General features: G+C 38.0%; 1 protein-coding gene across 1 annotated transcript in view; it reads left to right on the top strand.

Moving 5' to 3' along the window:
- The window catches only part of LOC122804532 (potassium channel subfamily K member 16-like), a 359265-nt gene that overhangs the window by 46761 nt on the left and 287396 nt on the right, over nt 1–25108 (top strand). The gene's annotated exons all lie outside the window — the stretch shown is intronic.

Below are 25108 nucleotides of genomic sequence, written 5' to 3'. Positions count from 1 at the left end.
TTTCCACCTATGTGGTAATTTGTGGGCACATTGTTTTGCCAAAGGGTATGACTATACATGTTTTGGCATTTAGCTTTAAACCACGGTGCTGGCACCAGTTATCTGTCTCTGTGAGACCTTTTTGAAGGATGTTTGTGTCAGCTGGAGAGTTGATTATGGCGCCCAGTTTGCAGTCGGAACTTGGTGAGCCATAGTCCTCCCACGTTTGCCTGTACCTCAGAAAAGTATATACCGAACAAGAGTGGTCCCAGGACAGAACCCTGTGGGATGCCACTTGTGACCGGTTTCGAGTCGGATATGGCTCCAGCAACTCTCACTCTGTGGGTTCTGTCTTTGAGCTAGTTTGCGACCCATCTTGTGACATAGGGGTTTATATTTAAGCTGGATAGCTTATCTATGATGCCCGAGTGGGGTATTGTGTCATATGCCTTTGCAAGGTCCAGATAGGCTGTGTGGACTATCTTCCCTTCATCTATGGCTTTGGTGACTGTTTCGAAGAAGTCAACCAGGTTCAAAAGGCAGGATCTGCCCTTGACAAAGCCGAACTGGGTAGGATCTAGTGTCTGTAGGTCCCCAATGTCTTTGTTTATGAGCTCCATGATGATCCTCTCCATAGCCTTGCAGACTAAGCTAGTCAGGCTTATGGGGCGATAGTTTCCAGGGTCCATAGAGGCTCCACCTTTGTGGAGTGGGACCACTGTTGCTGTACGCCATTCTGTGGGCACATATCCTGTAGTGAGGCTTAGATTGTATAGCTGTTTTATTTGAGGGATTAGTTCCTCTTGGAGTTCATGTAGGACGCAACCTGGGACGCCATCTGGTCCCATGGAAGCAGTGTTTTTTGCTTTGGAGAGGGCAGCCTTCACCTGAGCATCAGAGATGTTTGGGAGGCAGCCCTCTGCTGGGATAGATACTTGCTCTTTTGGGGGGGAGGGGGTGGAAACATCATTGTATATCACTGTCACCAGGAAAAAGGTATAACAGGACTAATTTTTATTAACTTTTTAGGGATATTTTTCATTTCTATTTACTTTATCTGTTGGGAATTTTCTGGGGCTAAGAAAACATATTGGAGAGTGGGTTTGTTTATGTAGTGGAGTTTTCCATTTAAGTCATAGCACAACATGTGTTGGAGACCATGATCAGATTTACAACTTTGGGGGACTAGGCAGGTGCTTGCACTGTGGTTGTTTGAAAGGACAGATGTCTTCATTTAAGATCATGCCTGCTGGAGAGCTTCACTTGAAATTTTGTTTTCTGAATTTTTTTCTGGGTGCTTTCTGTCCGCTCACCTACTGAGTATCAAGACTCCCCCAATCAGACTCTGCTGATTCACTCCCCTTTACCAGGTATCCTTGGTATGGGGGGATAAGAAGCATAGAGATGGGCTGTCACCACGCTACCATGAGAATTATTTGTGCCTTCCCTTACATCTTGGAAATTATGGTATATTAGATAGGGTCTAACCCCTCCTTTGGGCAGGGGGGTACATGACCTGTACCACCATGGTGAACCGGAATGCTCTGCCTGAAGTAAGTGCGGGCATGTACATTTGTGATTAAAAATATCTTGGTGGCCATATGCCCACCTCTAGACCATTCCACGGAGCATCACCCCTTCTCCAACGGTTTGTAGCATTGTATCACTTTGATCCATCATCCTCTCTTCCAGGATGAGCACACCCATTCTCCAAAACCAGCTTCAACAAATGTCGGTGCCATTAAGCTACTTACATGTATATGTAATTTATAGCTGATTACAGATATTATACCTCATTGTTTTAAGCATTTCCTTATTATACCACTGACAAACATTTCTCATTCCATATCTAGAAATGATTATAGACCAATTGCAAATGCTTACCAGCTGCCAAAGTTCTCAAAAAACTGAATTACTAGCAAATTCTTGATTACATTCTCCAAATATCATATATTGTCTGACAGACAACATCATTTTAGATCCATATACAGCACCAATTTTTACTTCCCAGACCAAATATAGTGCAGCATAATGTTAGTGCATCACAGCAAGTGGTTCCTCAGTTTGATTCTTGGCTGGGCTGCCTTCTGAGTGGAGTTGGCATGTCCTCCCTGTGTTTGTGTGGGTTTCCTCCAGATGCTGTGTTTTTCTCCCACATTCCAAAGACATGCACACGCTAAATTGGCTATAGGTATGAGTGTTCATGAGAGTGTGTGGTATGGAAGCATAACTATGGCAGGGCTAGCCACCTGGCAGTGTAAACCTTGGCTATAGATGATTGTCACTGTTGAACTGACACCACACTTTCATGTACAAAAATAGGAAAAAGGGGTTGTGGATGGATGGATGGAAGAAAGTGTCTTAACACCTGCAATGTTTTCAGACCTCAGACATGCATTCAAAAGTATGGATTGTAGCATGTTTTTAGAAAAAAAACTAAACAATATTGATTTTTCCCTACAGAAGTACTACAGCGGTTTACCTAATATCTTTCCAACTGGATTTGCATTGTACAAACAAATAATACATTCTCTGACATGGGAAATACCTCAAAGGGGGTAAAATAGGGGTCGCTAGTGGGACCATTGTTATTTTCACTGTTCAGTAATGACCTGCAATTCAGGTACCCAAACTCAGAATGTATTACATACGCAGATGAGTAGGTGTTCCTAAGGGCACACAATTTATCAACACGAGTAAAGCTAATTCTAGAAACAACACCAGTGTGATGCTGAATTGGATTCTGTAACAACAAACTTTTTTTATGACTCAGAAATCTACAGTTTTGATGCTTTGGACTCATGTAAAACTTGCCAGTGTTGCCCTGTTGAAAAGCAAAGATCCTTTCTTTAAAAAAAAAAAAACACATACAACTGCAAATCATCAAGGTACTTAACAATTTCAACGAGTTACCGAAAATATCACATTTACTAAGCATAGAAACAAGATGTACAATTGCATTAAACTTACTTCTTCCTACACTTGAACATACCTGCTTATTGTAGTACTGTAGTCACTGCAGAGGTCTCTTGCAGAATGCAGAGAATGAGATATTAAGGATTATCCATCTAGCCCATAACAAGCTGCATCATTGTGGCAGCACACAGAAAACTAAAGGGTTGCCTGTTGAAGCCGTAGAAAACTTTTTCTTGACAATTTAATGTTGAAACTGCTTAATGATAATTATTTTCCACCACTGAGAAACAAACTATTTAATGATTGTTACATTTTAGCTCCAAATTCTAATATTGATCAAACTGGTGAAATTAAAAGCCAGTTCAGCTGAGCCCTGTAAACAGGATGTGAAACTCATCATAACTATAACTATTTTAACTTAACACTGGATTTGTCCCCTTGACTACCTCAAGATAGAAACCTGCAGACCCTCAAGTGGAGCTTGTACAGATTCAAATCCTGCTAAATAAGATTAACTATCAGATCACAGCATACTACAGAACCACTTCCATGTCTCCAGAAAATCACAGACTATCCCTAAATATTCTTTGATGAGCTCCCCATAAGTAGGAATGTTGCCATCTTAGGTGATCTTAACTACCCAGTGATTAACTGGTGGACCTGAACCACCAATGTAGGATATGGACAGACATTCTTAGATTTTTTTTATCTCCCTGGGCCAGATTGTTAGTGAACCTCCTAGAAAACAAACTGTACTTGATCTGGTCATAACAAACTTAACATCTGTATGTACCATCCTAAGGTAGCCTCTTCATTTAAGTCAGACCACAAGCTAGTAAACTTCTTTATCAAAATCTCCAAGCTGACAGATACAAATATTACAGAAGTCAAGGACTTTAAATGTACAAACCTTCAAGTCTATGATGAAATCTCTTAATTTGAGTATAATGGTATTATCCTTAATGTTAATACTGCAAAGAGTTGTGCAGAAACATTCTGCTTGAACCTGGGCACGTATTAAATTCAAAGTCCCAGTTAAATCCAAGCAAATGGAGATGTTTAAAAGCAGTGGCGGCTGGTGACTTCAAATTAAAGGGGGGCTGCAGGAGACAGCTGAATGGGTGGGGCCAATGGGAAGGGGTGTGACCAACTTGAAAGGGGTGGAGCTATGCTCAAAAGCCACAACAACTGGAACTTTAATTAAATACGCTGACCTGGGTGCCAAACCATCATTATGAGAGTCGAATCAAGACAAAATGAAGTGTAGAAGAAAAAAATTTCAATGCATTGGCTACATGACAGCTTACTTAATATCTAGATGGAAACACAAAGGTTGTGAGGCATGAAAAAATAAATTACTTTTTAAATACATTACTGGAATGCCAGTCAAAATCAAGTATCTAAAAAAACAAGCAGCACTCAACTCAAACCACTTCTCCTTGCACTGCAGTTCTAATTATAATTTATATTCAGTTTATAAAATTACCAAGTAACATGCTGAAAGTAGCAATCTCTGTGATACCCCCACTTGTAAAAATGCTTCTTATCCAAAAAAGACCTGCTGTCTGACAACAACTATCTACTTGTTTCATGGGGAAGACATGGTCAAAGAAAAAATGAACAGCAAACAAGAAACAAGCTCAAGATAAATTGTTTAAAGGATTACTGCACAAGTTATGGACCACACATGATAGATTGACATTCTGTTTAGTTTACGGGTAAAGCCTGGAAAGATGACTGCAAGTCTTCAACAAAATACTGTAATTCTGTCCTTTATTAAAAATACTGTCATATGCATTTCAATACCTAAGGCTTATATGTTATCTAGTTATGTAAATATTCTCTGCATGGCAACAACAAAAAGGCTTTCAATGTTGGTAATTCTTTAACAGTATGCTTATTAAAGCTTACTTGCATCTTACAATCTCTGATAAGTTTACCTGATGGTCATTAAAGCATTGCTACTTAAACACAGAGCAACAGGGCACTGCAACAGCATGCATTTTCTGAATAATAAGAAGCATAAATCAACAGTATAAAAATATGACAGAAAACCAGAACATTCTTCAAAATTAAGGACAGATGAAAAGCCACTGTCGTACTTTTGTCTACCTTGGATGGGGGAATATTCTGTACACTTACACTGCATAACTGCTCCTTGCCTTGCTTGTACACATCCAGAGTAACTACATGGGGGAGTGGAGTGCAACAAGTATGTCACAATTTGAAATGTCTCTGACAGTGATGGCTCTGACACTCATACCTCTCAACCTCAGAGCAAGAAATCTGGACAAAGCCATGCATAGAAGTGGGACACAGGCCCAAAAATAAGGACAAATTTTAAATATTGCTCTTATAAACTTAGAAAGATAATAGAATAGTAGTAGGTCTTGTATAAGTATGAATTTTCTGAAGGGTATGAAATCTGAAACTCAAATGTCTGCCATTATTTTCTAACCTCACTCTTTAATGAGTTGCCACTAATTTGCCAGAAAACCACAATTTTATGAAAAACAGACCAAACACTTGATGAAAAAATATAAAATTGTCACACAATACAGCTGGGAACCTGTCAAAGAAGGGACACCTTTTTAATATTATACTGTTAACTTGAGCAGATGACAAAATAAGAGAATATATATGCATTCCTGAAATAAAAGTAATCTATAACTCTAATCATTACAGTTATTTATAATTGTAAACCCTCCACATTTTCTTCCAAAATTGCCATTTTGCATTGGGATTATTAGGGGGAGAGCAACATTTTGAGCCAAAATTGGGAACAGTTGAGAGGTTTGGATATTCCTAATTCTATAAAGTGATTTATTTGCATGTACCTCTCAACCTCTTAATGCAGGAAATCTGGACAAGGCCAAATATATCTTGGGGGAACATACAAACAGTACTAAAAATTGCTCTTGTATAAACTTAAGACAGTTGACAGAATAACAGATCTTGCTTTAGCATACATTTTTCTGAAGGTTATGATGTCTGAAACTCAATGTCTGTCATTATTTAGTGACTTAATTCCTAAATGATTTGCCAGAAAGCCACACATTTTATGAAGAGCAAACCAAAAATAAGAAGCAAAAATCTATTAATTCTGCAGAAATCTGGACAGTTGAGGGGTATAGTTCAGCCAGGGATGTCTTTGATTTTGCTGCCCTTCCCGTCTTTACAAAATCATGGTCGAATGGAGCCTCCCCCCTGCAGTCATTCCAATATCCCATTCCTTGGTTATTTCACCCCATTTACCATAAACACTGTAATGTGCATACTGCTTTACTTCTGTGATGATTTGGATTTCATTTGAAAGTTTTATTTTGCATTTTACTATACGAACACTAATATATATCTGCTAAACAAAGCAATGCAGTCTCACAATGAAAATAGACTTAGCATTAAAACTTCTCTGACCTTGAAATTTACATTCATTGAAACAGCATTGAAGCCCACATTCAAAGAAAATACATTTTGCCAGTGGCACATAAAGATTAACTTTGGGCTGTTTTCAAATCATAGGCCCCTTGCACACGAAACATACAAGTGTTCTTTGATACACTTTCCTGATTGTATTAAATTATATTCCTTGTACAATACAGTACAGTTGTTAGAGGGTGTTTTAAATTTGTTTTGAACACTTTTCCAGTAAACAATGAAATAAAATGCATGCACCAATAATGACAAAACTACCAAATTCAGAACATTTCCATCATAAAAGTCTATTCAAACATCTACAGTCCACCAGTATCAGTAAATATGCACAATCTTTGAAGTCATCTAAATAATTCCACATTAAAAAAATCTGTAACTAATGAAGAGGTTGCTGACAGCAAACAACTTTATATTTCATTGCTTCATCTACAGATAAAGTGCCTGTTGCCCTTGAGGAATACATTGCCTATGTTGCATTAAAAAAATGATAAGCTAGTAATATTGCAATAGGGAATGGATGGCAAACTGATAAAAGGTTCATAGTTACTAGGTATCTTCACCAAAAAGGACTGCAGCATCCACCCCCTTTACAACACAGTACAGTATCAGCAATGCATCTACCTACTGTGGGAGTAGAACCCACACCCTTTTGCCTCAAAAGCAAGTACACTACCTGCTGTGCTATTAACAATGCAAGCAGAATCAGCATAAGCAGCGCTAAACTTTTGTTCCCCTACAGCTCTCAGCTCCTTGTAAAATCTACTCGACACTCAGCTTTATCGCTAAACTTTGCAGTACAAGAAATCTGGAAAAAGCCAAAATTTATTGGGGAGGGGGGACAAAAGCCCAAAAAACAGGGACATGTTTTAAACATTGCTTGTATAATGTTGGAAAGTTACTAGAATAAAATACTGTATTACTACCATACATTTTACTGCCAAGTCTTGAACCCAGGACCCCATGCAAAACAGTCAGAGCAACATACCACTATGCCAAATCAGCTGTTTTGTGAAACACAGGAAGACTGAAACTTAAATGGCTGCCATTTAGTGAATTCAGTTCTCACCATAGCTGTAAACCTCTTAGCACAAAACACCTGAACAAAGCCAATAATGGGGGAATACAGTCCCCAAGCATATTCAGTGAATTCAGTTCTCACCATAGCTCTCAACCTCTTAGCAAAAAACACCTGAACAAAGCCAGTAATGGGAAAATGCAGCCCCCAAACAGATTCAGTGAATTCAGTTCTCACCATAGCTCTCAACCTTAGCACAAAGAAACCTGGACAAAGCTAATAATGGGGGAATACAGTCCCAAAAATAGGGACACATTTCAAATATCCATGTTATAAACTTAGAATAAACATTTTTGTGTTACCATGTACTTTCTGAAGAATATGAAGTCTGAAATTCAAATGAATATTATTTTTATTTATTTAACATTTGATAACCAGGAAAGTCTGACTTGGAACAAAAGCCAAGCTTCAGCAGAGGTCCAGGGAGAAACACTCCTGATGTGTCTTTTAAGATGGGAGGACATGCACACTCTACACAAAAGGAACCCCAGCCAAGAGTCAAACCAGAGAACCTGTAGCTGTCAGGCAACAATGCTACCTCTGCACCACTGCACTGCTGACTGTGTAAGGAAACAAAAATACAGAAACCATAGATTTTATGAGGAACAGAACAGAACAAATATGAGGCAAAAATCTGCAAATTTATTACAAATGGTGGTGGGTAGGGAATTCAGGCCCTTGCCACCTGCACCCAAGATACAAGGTTCAAGCCTGAGGTATTCCCTACCCACCTCCATGTGTTCTCTCTAGCCACCAGTATATAGCACACCCTGCAAGCTAATGGCTGGTTTCCCTTTCCCCGTGAGAAGGCTCAACTGTCCTCCCCACTGGTTTCCCTGTGAGAGTAGGTGCAGACAATGCAGTCCAGAGTTCTTCCATTCTATGCGGTCATCACTGCACAGACTTCTGGGCATCTGCAGGGCAGAGATGCCTATCCTCCTATCTGGACTGCTGACATAGCAGTCTGGAGTTCTATGAGTTCCAGGAACTCCAAGCACGCATGTGCTGAGTTCAAGGACTCACAATTTGTTTTGCTTTTTCCTTCTTTCTACATGTGAGGGCACTGCAGTCCTGCAGTCCTATAGGACAAGCCGCCCCTATTTAAAAGCAAACCAGTGTGGTGGCCCTCAAGCATTAATAAACTATGTAATCAAAGAAAGAAACTACTAAAGCTATATAGCAGAACAAATGACCCCAAATTAAGGAGAACATAAATCAGCTAGACAAGAAACTAAAACAGAACATGAAGAACAAAAGCTTCTCATGAAATCAGACTAGCCACAGAAGTAAAAGACAAACACAAATCTTTAATTCATTATGAGAGAAAAATAACACATAATATTTCTCTGAGTATATTCACAATGGTACTAATTCCTTTGATCCAGTGGGTATTGCTAAAATACTGGAAAATAAATTTAGTGCCAAGTTCACCCCAGAGGCATCTATTCCAAACCCCAACTTTTCCTGATGGAGTCAAGCCCCAGTCATCATGAAAAAGCATGATAGTCTCAAAAATGAAGAATACTTCATCCATGGGGCATGACAACATGTTTAGTTAATAGCCCTAAGCAAGCATTGGTGGATCCACTCCTCATACTCTTCAACCTGATCAAATGACTTTATCCTATGGAAGTAGTGCACAGCTATTGTGATGCCACTTCTCAAGGGTGGCCCTACGCCAGACTATGAGAATTGCAGACCGATCAGCCTGAGTTTTATATGCAAAGCCACAAAATGTATAACTGACCTAATTTACTGTAATGTCAAAAATCTTATCAGACTTGACCTCCAACAATTTGGCTTTGTTAAGGATGGAGTCTGTCTACTGAATCTAGTCAACATTTTTGACAGGCCTACTCAGATTGTTGACCGTTGACCATGCTAGGGCTTTTGATACCATACCACATGCAAATTTAAAAAAATAGGTTGAAGGAACTCCAAACTGAACTATATATGGTTAGGTGAATAGCCAACTGCCTACAGACAGAACTCACATAGTAAGAGTAAGGGGAGCATCTCCTGCATACCTCTTAACCGTCCAGATTTTCACCTCATATTTTTGGTCAGTTCCTCATAAAATCCAGCTAGCTAGATTCTATGTTATTTGTGAATAGCAATATGGTTTGTATGCTTGTCTTACAAATGTAAGAAAACTGTATGTTATGTGCTAAGCTTCAAGAATGTAACCACAGTGTACCCTACTGGAAAAGAACAGAGTTAACTTGCAAACTCTAAGAAAATAAGTGAATTGTTTATGATGGTGTTTATCTCAGCTAGAAGAGAGAATGTCTGCAGCTAGATTCTTTCTATTGTCTGGAAACAGAAATAATTACAGGTTTCAAAGGTAAAAGTGTGTAACTGTTTTATGACTTCCAGTTCCAGGCAAACTTCTAAAACATAAGTATTTTTGACACAGAGGTGCTAAATTTTTAAGTTTCTGTTAGCCTGGGAACTAGAGGCAGAGGTGACAATGAATGATGTAATCTGAGATAGCCCAGCAGAAATGTTTGATAGTAATTTAGGAACTATCTCAGAGAGAAAGTCTGGGCATTTTCTATTTGTCTTTGGACCTAGAAACATTCTTTCATCAGCACTCCTCATCTATATTTGTCTGGCTCTGTAAGTAAGTAATTTAGGGCATAGTATCTTTTAGATATAGATAGGAATACAGTAAAGATTAGTTTAGATGTTTCTGGTATTTATGTGAGACTATCCTGCAATGTTGTTTTAAAGTATTTCCTGTGATTCTGAACTCTGTTGTCACTGTGTCAAATTATTGAGCATTGTCTTGTTCTTTTATTATTCATTATTAAATATATTTAAACCTTTTAATTGCGTCTGGTTTATTTAGAGAAGTTTAAGCTCTTAGAGTACTTGCATATGCATTTGGTGACACTGTACTGGCCACTCCTAAATAGTAATAATAGTAACATTACACAGTAGAATTGGTCACACTTTGGGAAGGGCCTTATAGTAGCTGATAAAGGGTGGTTGGTGGCAGTGATTACTTCCTTATAGTCTGGGCAGAAGGGAGCATAGCTAGTAAACCTGTACCAGCCTTCCCCAGGAGTGTCTATATGTTTGTATATAAACTTAGAAAATGAGAAACCAAAGCCATATAAACACCAAAGAAAACTGGAAGAAATGGTACTAATGGTCAATAAAGACTGAAAAGTGAAAAACTTTAGCGTATAAAAAACTTTATTCAGCGCTTTCGTCTGAACAAGACTTCTTCAGAAAAACAGTAAAGCTGCTCAAAAGGTGGTTTAAATATGATTCAAACTACTGATAAAAATCAATTAACCAATACAAACTTAGTATCAATTAAGAAACTCCAAAAATTAAAAAGACATGCACATTTTACATATAAAACATTTCACTAAATATTAATACAACAGTACATAATTATAAATTAAAAAACGTCTCAAATAAATGAATCAATTCATTCAATCAAACTTTCCTGACTGTTAATTTTCTATATTTAGGAAACATTTAATGTTGTTGGCATCATTTAAGCCTGTTTTTTTATCAGCCCATAACTTTATCTGCCATGACATTTCTCTTTGTTCCAAGTAATTTTTGTAGTCCCCCCAGGGTCAGAATTAACCACTTCCAATATGGAAAATGAATTTTTTTTAATTTGTTGCACTCCTTAGAATGTTTATAAAGGGCATTGTTTACATCTTTGTTCTTGATACTATAAAAATGTGTTCTCTTATACATTCCATCAGGATGCGTGTGGTCATCCTTACATAGAATGCTTCACATCCACTACATAACCCAATATATATTACTCCCCTAGTTTTACAGGTTGAATAACCAGGTACCTTGAAAGTACTTTTCAGATGGGGTAACATAATGTATGGTCCCTCTGACATAAATCTACAAAAACTGCAGTGGCCCCATTTAAACATCCCTGTTTTATGACTTACCAGTAGTTTGCCCCTGTCAACTGAACTTTTTTCTAACACCATCTTAAGACTATTGGTGTTTCTGCGGACAAAGTTAGGTTTAATTCCCAAAACGTTGATTAACTCACTATTTCCTTCTAAAATTTTCCAATTTTTCTGAATAATCTCTCTTATGCCACCACTATCAATAGTCATGTCCAAATTACAAACTGTACCAATTTCCTGTGTATTTATCCCCGTCATTCTGTTACTAATGAAGGGATGTTTTAATATAGGTGGGTATAATGTTTCTCTCTTTTTCCAAATGTCTCTTTGCAGGGCATCGAGATACCCTTGATCATATCCCCTATCTAAAAACACAGAAGTGATTCTGTGTAATTCTCTTTTTAATTCTTTTTAATTCTCTTTTTAATTCTCTTGTTACTATTTGTGATGTGTTGCTCTACATAATTAGAACATTGAACCACTATTTTCAGGTCTAAGAACCCCTGTTATACTAGGCAAGTTCCCCACTCAGGATAGCCAGCAGCCTACCCCCCCCCCATCTTTGCTTGCCCTGTTCTTTTTACCAAATGCTTGTATATAGCCAATACTCTCTGCATTTAAAAGTGGCTTAACTCCCTCTCTCTCATAGCCTGCTACCCTTGCATTCAATTTATCTAGCACATTACAGTTACTGGCCACGAGGTGGCGCTTTACCTTTACCATTCTGTATCTCACCTTGTGTCAATTCTTTCTCTATTACACCTCCCAACCCTGTTTCCTTTCTCACTTCCTTCTCTTCATGTATATGTTCCTCATACCAGCCTGTTAACTTACTCCTACTTTTTTTTTTCTTACTTTCAAACTTACCTGCTGAACTCTCTCACTTTACTGATTGTCTTCCTTAGTGGTTCACTCTCTTGTCTCTGTTACCTTGTCTCTTTCTACCCCCGATAACCCTTATCCCCTTGATTTACCTCCTCCCTCTACAGTGCTCTATCCACTTTTTTAACTTATTTTTCTTATCGGTTACATTTTCTACCTATTTCTATACTCTTACCTCCTCCCCCTCCCATTTGTACTTGTCTTCCCCCCTGCCAACAAACTTAGCTCTCCTTATCTCGCGACTTCTTGTCCACTACATTTATGATTTTCTCCCCTCCCCCACTGCCCTGGAGCACACCCACACCTTACAAATATACCCCGTAGGCAGGGACGCCATCTTTTTCCCCCTGCTCTCTACCTGGCTGCTGTGCACTCCGTTGGGTGCTTGACCTTTGTAAGTGTTATCATTGTTTAACTACTTAACACAGATTTGTGCACTGTTTAACTTTTTAAATGAATAACTGATGTTGTTTCTAAGGGATTCTGTGCATATGTGTTTTATTGCGAATAAAGCTATCTCTAGTAACATTGTGTTGTATACAACGTTTGCACGTGGGAATGAAGCTAGTGCCATGTTATAAGGTCATTTATACCTTCACTTTGACTTGTTCATGTCCGCATTCACTTGTAGTGTAAAATTATTGTAGATTGTTTAATGCTCTCACTCTACAATTTCGTACACATACAGCACCGACCAAAGTGTAAAAGACTCTAAAAGTCGGCTACTGAGTACAGACTTTTACTTTTCATTGATTCCCCTATAACTCTTCATATTTCAACCTGTAAACCGATGAGCCTTAGGTTCATAGGTTTATAGGTTCACACTAGGCTATCTGCCCGAGGGCATTTATAAGCCTAGCCCATAGTTTTGTGGCTTACGCCACCCCTTTAGTTTGGAGAAACTATGCCCATTATTTTGCTGTGCCTCTGTTGAGCAGTGACACTGAGGTAACCCCTGGGGTGTATCTGCGATCTCCCATCCATTGGTCAAGATTCCTCTTGAACAAGGCCAGCGAGGTGCTCTGCCTCACATAAACCGGGATTTTGTTCCACAGCATAGGGAGTCTTTGGGTGATGAATCTATCCCTCCAGCACGTCCTATTAATAACCGTGCTGAGGTTTAAGTCTCCCGCCCTTGTGGCTCTGAGGGATCTAGATTTTTTGAGATGAAGCATGTTCATCAAATCTGGGTTTGACATGGCCTTGTATGTGGTAAGCAACTGAATAGAACTGGAGTTCTTTCAGTCGGGCAGCATAAGACAGATTTTTGAGACCCTTTATCCTTTTGGTGAGGAACTTTTGTGGCCTCTCCAGCTGCTGCAAGTGTCGGGTCAGATACATTCCGAATGGGGCATTGTACTCGATCATTGGTCTGATGAGTGATGAGTATAGGGAGACTATGACTTCCCTTGATCTAGATGTGAATCCCTTCATGATAAGGTGGGCAATGTAGAAGGTCTTCCTAACTAATTTAGCAATATGAGTGTCGAATGAAAGGCTACTGTCAACCTGGGTTCCCAGGTCCCTAATAACTTCTTCTGTGTTCAGGGATTGCCACCTATATGGTAGCTAGGGGTAACCTTATTTTTCCCGAAGGGTATGACTATGCATTTCTTGGCATTTAACTTTAGGCCATGGCTCTGGCACCAGTTATCCATTTCTGTGAGACCCTTCTGAAGGATATCTGTGTTGGATGTGTTTTCAACTACGGCCCAGTTTGCAGTCATCTGCAAACTTTGTCAGCCATAACCCTCCTGTGTTTGCTTGTACTTTAGAAAAGTAGATGCCAAACAAGAGTGGGCCCAGGACTGAGCCCTGTGGGACACCACTTGTGACAGGCTTTGAGTCTGACATGGCGCCAGCAACTCTGACCCTGTGGGTTCTGTCACTCAGCCAGTTTGCAACCCATCTTGTAATGTATGGGTTTACATTTAAGTTGATGAGTTTTCAATGATACCCGAGTGAGGTATTGTATCAAAAGCCTTCGCCAGGTCTAGGTAGGCTGTATGGACTGCCTTTCCTCGTCAATGGCCTTGGTGACTGTTTTGAAAAAGTCAACCAAGTTTAAAAGGCATGATCTGCCTTTGACAAAGCCAAACTGGGTTGGATCCAAAGTCTGCAAGTTCCCTATGTCTTTATTTATGAGATCCATTATGATCCTCTCCATGGCTTTGCAGATAAGGCTTGTCAAGCTAATGGGACGGTAATTTCCAGGGTCGGTGGAGGCACCGCCTTTGTGGAGTGGGACCACAGTTGCTGTGCGCCACTCCCTGGGTACGTATCCGGAGGTGAGACTAAGATTAAACAGCTGTCCTAACTGTGGGTTTAATTCCTCGTTAAACACACTCTATGTTGTTTCCACTGGACTTGTTGTAAATGGCTTCCCTGTATTTCATTCCTAATTCATGTACCTGAAGCGGAAGCAATTTTTCTTTTGCAAAGCACTAATTTAGCCTGTAAAAGTAGAGATTTTGTGCATTAAGCATTGGCTGTATGTGGTTTTCACCTGAATTATATCTTTCTCATTAATTTGCCCTAGTAGCGACTCTACCGACCGGGCGCTATTTCTGCCTGTATGAGCAGTACTTTGAGCCTCTGGCATAAGGCTGTAGGTGGCTAACTTGATTTATAGTCTTATTCATTGACTTGTACATCAAGTGACGCTTTAGTGAGCGCTGTTTATGGTACTTGATGCTGACCCGATTTTTTTCCTATGCCGAGCACTACTTTAGCCTGCTGAAGCTGAGTTTTGTGCATCAGGTATTGTTTGTAGGTGGTCATACCTGAATCATATTTTTGCTCGTCCACTTACCTTTATAGTGACTCTACTGACCGAGCACTATTTCTGTCTGTACGAGTAGTACACTGTGCCTTGGTCTAGGTTGTAGGCGGCTAACTGAAGTTATATACATTTTACATTTACGTGTCCCATAGGCCACTCTATTCAGTGTGCGCATGCTTGCATAAGCAGAGTTTCTAACCTACGCTTAGATTGTATGTGACTTTGCAGTCACAGTGTATATTAGTAATTATCTCAACTGTTATCTCTTTGTGAAGACATGTTCCTTGTTAAGAGAAGCTAATGTAGCTCTGTCCAACCTAGACAGATGCATGTATTTGTAGAGTTTTCTTTTCTTGAATTAAGCTGTTCCTGTGTTGTTTAGTAGAGTTATCAGAATCACAGCCACCCCAATACTTGTAAACATTTTCTTCGATGATTTTAAAGACATTAAGTTTTTGTTTTTCCTGAATTTATGATTTAAAACAATTTTAGTATTTAATTGTTTAGTGCAAACTATATGTAACTGTATCCTTATACCAGTTTTCCTCTGTTTTCCAATCCCTGTATATTCTTACCTTACTAGCTATTCTCTTCCCATCCGTACCAGCTTGGAGCACAAAGTACATCCCCTGTACACAATACCTGAAACTCACCCTCCTGGAAATATAAGAACAGTAATCCGAAATAAGAAATTACCTACCAGCTACCTGAGAGGACTGTGCTATTAAGACAGTGAAAGTATGTGTTGTTCTTCATAATTAGAACATTGAACCACTAATTTCAGGTCTAAGAACCCCTGTTATACTAGACAAGTTCCCCACTCAGGATAGCCAGCAGCCTACCCCCCATCTTTGCTTGCCCTGTTCTTTTTACCAAATGCTTGTATATAGCCAATACTCTCTGCATTTAAAAGTGGCTTAACTCCCTCTCTCTCATAGCCTGCTACCCTTGCATTCAATTTATCTGTCACATTACATTTACTGGCCACTAGGTGGTGCTTTACCTTTACATTCTGTATCTCACCTCGTGTCAATTCTTTCTCTATTACACCTCCCAACCCTGTTTCCTTTCTCAGTTCCATCTCTTCATAGATGTTCTTATTCACCTCCTACAACTTACTTTCTATACTCTACCTCTCAGTCATGTATATGTTCCTCATACCAGCCTGTTAACTTACTCCTACTTTTTTTTTTTCTTACTTTCAAACTTACCTGATGAACTCTCTCACTTTACTGATTGTCTTCCTTAGTGGTTCACTCTCTTGTCTCTACCCGCTCCGTTCACCCTGTGGGCTCACTCTGTTCCCCTACCCTGCCCCCAATTCCCACCCACCCCCAGGGGTCCTACATTTATACCACTAGTAAACACACCCTATCCGGTCCACTCCAATCAAATTACTAACATCCCAGACTAACCCAACCCTCTCATTCTATACCTCACCCACTTATTAACAAAGCCAACTCCTCCCCTATCTTCCTTCTCCTACTACAACCCCCACACCACACCTATAAACTACATCTCCTCTCTCTGCTAAACTCCATACATATTAACATGTTTATATCAACCATCCATCCACAACTCCATACACTTATCTGCTTTTCAATTGTATCTTCTCTTATAACTACTTACCTCCTAACCTCCTACGGATACCCACTGAACTCTTCTCTTTCATATCCCTCTAAATACACCTCTACACCTTCATCACCTTTCTCTCCTACCTTCCCACACCTAACCACTCAACCCAACTACATACTAACCAAATACCACAGACTAGCACACTTCAAGTTAAGGAAACTTAAATCCAGGAAAATATTTGACACCTCCTACAAACTTCTCCAACCAAAATACTTCAGAATCCTCCACTTTCTGCTAGATGGAGATAGTCATCCTAATCCAGCAAAATACTTCAGAATCCTCCACTTTCTGCTAGATGGAGATAGTCATCCTAATCCAGGCCCACAGCATAATAAAGCCAATATACACAAAATACAAGACAAAACTACTTCTCTCTCATCTTCTATACCCACCAACTCTCTCTCTATTGCCCATCTCAATATACGAAGTGTTCATAACAAAATAAGTCAACTTCATGCCCTTCTAGAAGTCCATCAATTTGATATTTTATGCTTAACTGAAACATGGCTAAAGCCTTCTATCAAAGACAATGAAATCACCCCGCCTGGTTATAACATCATTAGACTTGATGGCATAGCCAGAAAGGGAGGAGGAGTTGCAGTTCTCTACAAAACAAAACTCCAAATTAGTACTATAAAACTGATTTGTACCCTAGACAATAATACTGAAATAATCAGCTCCAAACTGCAAATCAATACTACTAAATCCATAAATATCATTTGTGTATATCTCCCTCCAGGAAATAATACCAACACTCTCGAACACATCCTCAACATACTCTCTACCAACCTCCCTCAAGAAACACTAGTCTTAGGCAACTTTAACATCGATTGGTATTCCTGTAACAGTACTAACCCCACCTCACATATTAACCTTTATGGCTTTAAACAACTCATTAATAGTACCACCAGAACTAATAAAACCAACAATAATGAAACCACCTTAGACTGGATTCTTACTAATACTCCCCAACAAACCTACCAATCAGGCACCCTTCCAGATGATCTAAGTGACCACTCACTAACTTATATCATTAGACACAAAACAAACCTAACCTTACCTACAACATACAAAACACTACGTTCTAAAAAACAATTTAGCTCTGAACAGTTTCAAGATGAACTTAGACAATGTAATTGGGCCCCACTAAAACATCTCCCACTTAATGAAGCAGTAGAATACTTCAATTCTACATTCCTATCTATCCTAGATCATCATGCCCCAAGTCGTACCATTAGAACCAAAGCAAAGACAGCATCCTGGCTAACCAAGGATACTAAGCAAAAGATCATTCTCAGAAATAAATCTTCTGATAAATGGCGGTCTACTAAGAACCAAACTGACCATCAAAACTTTAGAGAGCTAAGAAACAGCACAAAGAAAGCTATCCTGACAGATAAAAAGAACTATTACTTGCAATTACAACAATCCACCAAAAAAGAACCTAAAAATTCTGGATTAGTATTAATAATCTTCTATCTCCAGGTCAGTCAATCACACCTAACCCTCAGGACTCTGACCCAGACAATCCTACACAAACAGCCAATGACTTTAACTCTTTCTTCACCAACACTATCCAAACTCTTGCAAATCACCTATGTCCAGACACTACTAAACTACTCTCACCCACTTTAAATACTCTTCCTCCCCTTCACTTACAACCTGTATCTACCTCCTTTATCTTATCTCTACTCCAAAAACTTAAACCCACCACCCCCTCTGCTGACAAGCTTCCTGCAGAATTCTTGCAAATAGGAGCCAAAGCCACTGCCTATCCTATTTCTATCCTAATAAATAGATCTATAAATGAAGGAATTTTCCCTTCCATATGGAAGATATCTCACATCATTCCCCTACACAAAGGGCCAATTCTAATGACATTTCAAACTTCTGTCCCATAGCACTTCTATCACCCATAGCTAAAATCATGGAAAATTGTATCCACAAACAACTACTTAACCACCTTCTCCATAACAACCTACTTGCAAATTGTCAACATGGATTTAGACCTTCCCACAGCACCACCACTGCATTACTTTCCTTTACCAACTCCATCAACTATAACCGCAACAACAATAATCTATCATCTTCTCTCTTCATAGACCTATCAAAAGCTTTTGACATGGTTAATCACAAACTTCTTCTGTATATACTAAAATCTCTCGCACTTCATCCCTCTTCCTTAACTTGGTTCACATCTTACCTAGAAAACCGTCAGCAAGCAGTAATTTGGAAAAATACACTATCTAATCTCCTTCCTATCTCTTTAGGAGTACCTCAAGGGTCTATCCTAGGTCCCCTTCTATTTTCTATCTTTATTAACGACCTCCAATCAGCTATCCCTAACACTAACTGCATACAATGTGCAGATGATTCCACTATAATCTGCACTGCTTCCTCTCAAACTGAACTCCAGTCTCTTACCCAAAAAGCTTTTACCACTGTTGAACAGTGGTTCTCTGATCGTTGCCTACTCCTCAACCCCAAGAAAACAAAATTATTACTGTTTTCACCCACCCATAAATCTTCCCCTCTAAACTTCTATATCACTGCCACTGATAACACTCTTATTTCTCCTGATTCTACTATAAAGCTACTAGGTATAACTATTGATAACAATCTTAACTTTGATTCTCACATCAACAACACAATAAAAGCAGTTAACGAAAAGATAAGATCCCTTTATAGAATCAAACCCTTCCTTACACCTGAAGCTAGGAGCACCTTAGCTAGATCTCACCTTATCTCTACCATTCTATATGCTTCCCCTATTTACACTAATCTTTCTAAAAAGAACCATAACAAACTTGCTACATCTTACCATAATATTGCTCGATTTGCTACAGGATCCCCATTTAGAACTCACCACTGTCTGAACCTAAAACAACTAGGTTGGCTTGAACTTCCTAACAAGCTTATTTATCAACAGCTCTTAATAGCTCACAACATTCTATATCAACCATCTAAAACACCAATACTCTCTAACCTCTTTACTCCTTACAATAACCTGAAAGACCTACGTTCTTCAAGCAAACTACTGGTTAATATTACCAAACCCAATAACTCTGCAGGTGACTGCCTTTTTTCCAACTCGATTGGAAAAATGTGGAACAAACTTCCATCCAATATCTCATCCTTGTCTACTCTTCCACTATTTAAAAAACAACTGGAAATGCATCTTAATAAATACTGGCTTTGTTCTTGTACCAACCCTGATTGACCTTTCCTTCTTCCTTTCCACTACCATAACTTCTTCCTTCTCTTTTTCCTATATCCTGATTGTTCACCCTTTTGCATATATATGTAATCTCATATATACTGTACAACTAAAAAAAAAAAAAAAAAAAAAAAAACAAAAGATTAATTCTGTCACATTTGTTTGACAATTTATTATTCACGCTTTGTTTATCATATTTGTGTATTGCAAGTATTTACTTATTTGATTATTAATCTTATCTTGTAATTGCTATTTCCTCTTACATGTGTATTACATGTACTAACTCAATTTTGTATATAATCTACTAACTCAATTTTGTATATAATCTTTTCATCTTTGTATTCATCCTTTTATACTTTTATCCTTTTATGTTTTGTTTAAACTTGTAATAACCATTGGAGCTTTTCTCCCCGGGCCTCCACTGAAAATGGACATACATCCAGCTGGACTAGCCCGGTCAACAAATGTAAAATAAAAATAAAATAAAATAAAATAAATAATTCTAACACAGATGTTGTCATTTGGCAAGCATGTATGTATTGCCCTTTGGGTATATTCTTTTTAATAAAAAAAGGATGGTTACTCTTGAAGTGTAACTATCCATTAGCGAAGGTTTCCTTCCTAAAACTCTTACTATCAAAGAGCCCAGTGGTTTCATTCCATTCAATACACACATTTAAAAAATTAACTTTACTTCCACTGCCACTCTTGACAAATTGCAAGAACCCAGACTTAATGTTTACGACCCTTAGAAACTGTTCACTTGTACCTTGATCCCCCTCAATAACAAAAATCAAATTGTCCACAAACTTAGCATAAAAAATATAGTGTATATTGATTTCATTTCTGAGAGGAATAGTAGCCTCACACCAAGCCATAATAATGTTTGCATATGCTGGCGCAGCCGGGGAGCCCATTGCTACCCCCTTACATTGTCTATAAAAATGTCCATTGAAAGTAAAAAAATGATGTTCCAAAACAATCTCAAGTAAACTACAAACAAAACTAATTTATGTTCAAAATTGGGATGTGTTGAAAGAAATTCTCTAATAGCATCCACCCCTTGCTGATGGGGGATACAAGTGAACAGGGACACTATATCAATTGTCAAAATAATGTGCTTATCCTTAATAAATGGAAAAATACACGAAAACTGTCTAAATTTGTCCAGTAAGTCCAAAGAGTCCTTCAATAGGAAGTTAACCCTTGTACTATAGGATTTAATAAAGAGTCTATAAGTAATGCCAAACTTTCAGTAACAGAATGTGGTGTAGAAACAATTGGTCTGAACGGAGGGTCAATCATACACTTATGAATTTTGGGAATACCAAATAGTATTCCAACCCTCGGGTTCTCAACCAAACAAAAATTATACATTTTTCAATCTATAATTTGATTCATAAGTGCTTCATATAAAAAAACATTAATGTACTGAAAACTGATGTGTATGTCCCTAACATTTACCTTACAGAATTATTGAGCAACTTAAAAATAGCTTTATTAAATATTGTTCTACAGTCACCACAACTATGCTGCCCCCTTTATCACTTTTCATGTACCTCAGATTATTCCTACTAGTTAACTCAAATAGAGCTTTACACTCAGAACTGCTTAAATTATTATATAATTTTTTACTTGTCATACCTTTGTCTAAATAACTTTTAATATCCTGTATGCAAACTTCTTCAAACACTTTCAAAGTCTGATTTAGTACTGGAGTATAACAAGATGGTTTATATAAACAATTATTATCACATTTAATTTGTTTAAGCAGATAGTTTAAATTTAGCTTACGAACATATTGCTTAAAATCAATTACTGTCCGGAAGTAATCTGCTTTTTTAGTTGGTACAAAATTAAAACCATAACCCAAAACTTTGATCTGGGAATCATTTAAAACAACCCCAGACAAATTAATAATGTTAAATTTATCATCAGAACTGCTTACTGTTTGTTGTTGGAGGACTCTGAGGTGACTGGACCCCTCATTTTTGCACTCCGAGTTCTTACTATTCTGTTTTCCTTTTTGGGGAAAAAAGCAGTAGTTTTTGAAAGTGCTCCAGTAATGTTTGCATTATAAGTACCCATATTACCGACCGGTTCTTTACTAACAGTTGCTTCTCCTTCCATCATCTCACTCTCAGTCTCAGAACGAGCGTTGACTTGTCTCTCCACCCTAGAAAACCTCGTCACCAGATTTGAAGGTTGCAATTGGCTGCCTGGTCCTGTTACCTAATGTGGTTTGTTTGAAATGTTCCTTCGGGTCCCCGTAGCCTTCTTGTTACTATTTGTGATGTTATTGCTGGTTGCAACCTGCTTATCATTTTTATATTTAGTCTCTGGAACAAAATTGACATATGCAGTCCCTTCTTCATAAGTGTCAACATCTCTTAAAAGTTTATGATGTTTACACTCTATGACTTCATTTTCATGTGCCTCAACTTCCTTCAAGACCTGATCAAACAATTTGTCAGAATCAAAGTCTCTTACCAGGAGACCAAATTCTTCATCAATTTTTATTATTTCCTGTTTCAATGAAGACATTTTTTTATTGTTGTTGTCTATAAGTAGCTTCAATAACTGTAAGCCTGCATTGTTAAAAAAATGAGTGAGTTCTCCAAAAAAACGATCAGAAATAGTTGTGCCATTAGGGCATTTAAAAAAAACTTAAGCCCTTTGGCACTATTTCCAATGCTATGCATCTTTGTAAAGACAGGATCTCCAAATCTAAGGACCAGTATTTTTTCAACAATTTGCAAAGGCTTTCACATTTATTGTTAAGTTCATCAGTCTTAGCTTTGGTTACTTTATAATCAGCTTTTAGAAAAGGATCATACCTATTGTCGAATATGTCATTATATTATAAATGTTTAGTGTTAACCCCAGAAGGCTGCCTATTCTCACCAGAGCCACTCTCTAGATTTAAATATATAACTGTTGACCGTTCATTGTCCAAGCTTGGTACCAACTCAGCAGTAGCGTTCTCCTTTGTAAACAACTCTTTAAAAGTTTTTTGTATCTCATTCAATGATGTTAATAGAATGTGAAACAAACCACTATCACCAACTGAGGGTGTGGGATGCAGGGTCAAGTCCAATAATGGATCACTTCCCATCTTGGCCATCAGATATCACGAAAATCAAACCCAAACTTAGAAAATGAGAAACCAAAACCAAATAAACACCAAAAAAACTGGAAGCAATGGTAAAGATGGTCAATAAAGATTGAAAAGTGAAAAAACTTTAGCATATAAAAAACTTTATTCAACGCTAACTTCTCAACAAGACTTCTTCAGAAAACCAGTAAAGCTGCTCAAAAGGTGGCTTAAATGTGCTTCAAACTACTGATAAAAATCAATTAACCAATACAAACTTAGTATCAATTAAGAAACTCCAAAAATTAAGAAGACATGCACATTTTATATCTAAAACATTTCATTAAATATTAATACAACAGTATATAATTATAAATTAAAAAAAACATCTCAAATAAATGAATCAATTCATTCAATCAAACTTTCCTGACTGTTAATTTTCTATATTTCAGGAAACATTTAATGTTGATGGCATCCTTTAAGCTTGTTTTTTTTTATTAGCCCCTAACTTTATCTACCATGACGTTTCTCTTTGTTCCAAGTATTTTTTAGAGTCCCCCCCTCTAGGGTCAGAATTAACCACTCTTCCAATATGGAAAATATTTTTTTTTTAATTTGTTGCACTCCTTAGAATGTTTATAAAGGGCATTGTTTACATCTTTGTTCTTGATACTATAAATGTGTTCTCTTATACGTTCCATCAGGATGCGTGTAGTCATCCCTACATAGAATGCTTCACATCCACTACATAACCCAATATATACTACTCCTCTAGTTTTACAGGTTGAATAACCAGGTACCTTAAAAGTACTTTTCAGATGGGGTAACATAAAGTATGGTCCCTCTGAAATAAATCTACAAAAACTGCAGTGACCACATTTAAACATCCCTGTTTTATGACATACCAATAGTTTGCCCCTATCAACTGAATTTCTTTCTTACACCTTCTTAAGACTATTGGTGTTTCTGGAGACAATGTTAGGTTTAATTCCCAAAACATTGATTAACTCACTATTTCCTTCTAAAATTTTCCAATTTTTCTGAATAATCTCTCTTATGCCACCACTATCAATGGTCATGTCCAAATTACAAACTGTACCAATTTCCTGTGTATTTATCCCCGTCATTCTGTTACTAATGAAGGGATGTTTTAATATAGGTGCGTTTAACGTTTCTCTCTTTTCCCAAATATCTCTTTGCAGGGCATCGCGATACCCTTGATCATACCCACTGTCTAAAAACATAGAAGTGATTCTGTGGAATTCTCTTTGTAATTCTAACACAGATGTTGTCATTTGGCAAGCCAGTATGTATTGTCCTTTGGGTATATTCTTTTTAATACAAAAGGATGGTTACTCTTGAAGTGTAAATATCCATTAGTGAAGGTTGCCTTCCTAAAAATCTTACTATCAAAGAGCACAGTGGTTACATTCCATTCAATACACACATCTGAATAATTAACTCTACTTCCACTGTCACTCTTGACAAATTGCAAGAACCTGGACTTAATGTTTGGGTCCCTCAGAAACTGTTCACCTGTACCTTGATCCCCCTCAATAACAAAACTCAAATTGTCCACAAACCTAGCATAAAAAATATATTGTATATTGATTTCATTCCTGAGAGAATAGTAGCCTCCCACCAAGCCATGTCAATGTTTGCATATGCTGGCGCAGCCGGGGAGACCATTGCTACCCCCTTACATTGTCTATAAATATGTCCCTTGAAAGTAAAAAAATAATGTTCCAAAACAATCTCAAGTAAATGGACATATTTATAGACAATGTAAGAGGGTAGCAATGGTCTCCCCGGCTGCACCAGCGTATGCATACACTGTCATGGCTTGGTGGAAGGCTACTATTCTCTCAGGAATTAAATCAATATACAATGGACACTGGGCCCATTTCAATTTGGATTTGTCAGTGTCAACTGTCAGGTCATGCTTACTCAGCCTGATGGACTTTTTTGTGAAGGTCACAAAAGCAAAGAATGAAGGTAAAATGGTACACACTATGTACCTTGACCTGGCCAAAGCTTTTGACACAGTTCTTCCCTCAGGCATAGTGAAAAAGCTAAATAAACTAGGAATAAATCTCTGTGCCAACTGCTGGATTGCCATTTGGCTCATAGACAAAAAGCAGGAAATCAAAATAGGGAAAGTTACCACTACATAAAGACTAATCACTAGTGGAGTTCC

This window comes from Protopterus annectens, chromosome 6.part0 (assembly GCF_019279795.1).
Source record: "Protopterus annectens isolate FY-2018-M chromosome 6.part0, PAN1.0, whole genome shotgun sequence".
Taxonomy (NCBI): domain Eukaryota; kingdom Metazoa; phylum Chordata; order Ceratodontiformes; family Protopteridae; genus Protopterus; species Protopterus annectens.
The sequence above is the reverse complement of the archived record's forward strand: the minus strand, read 5'-3'. Positions and strand labels throughout refer to the sequence as shown.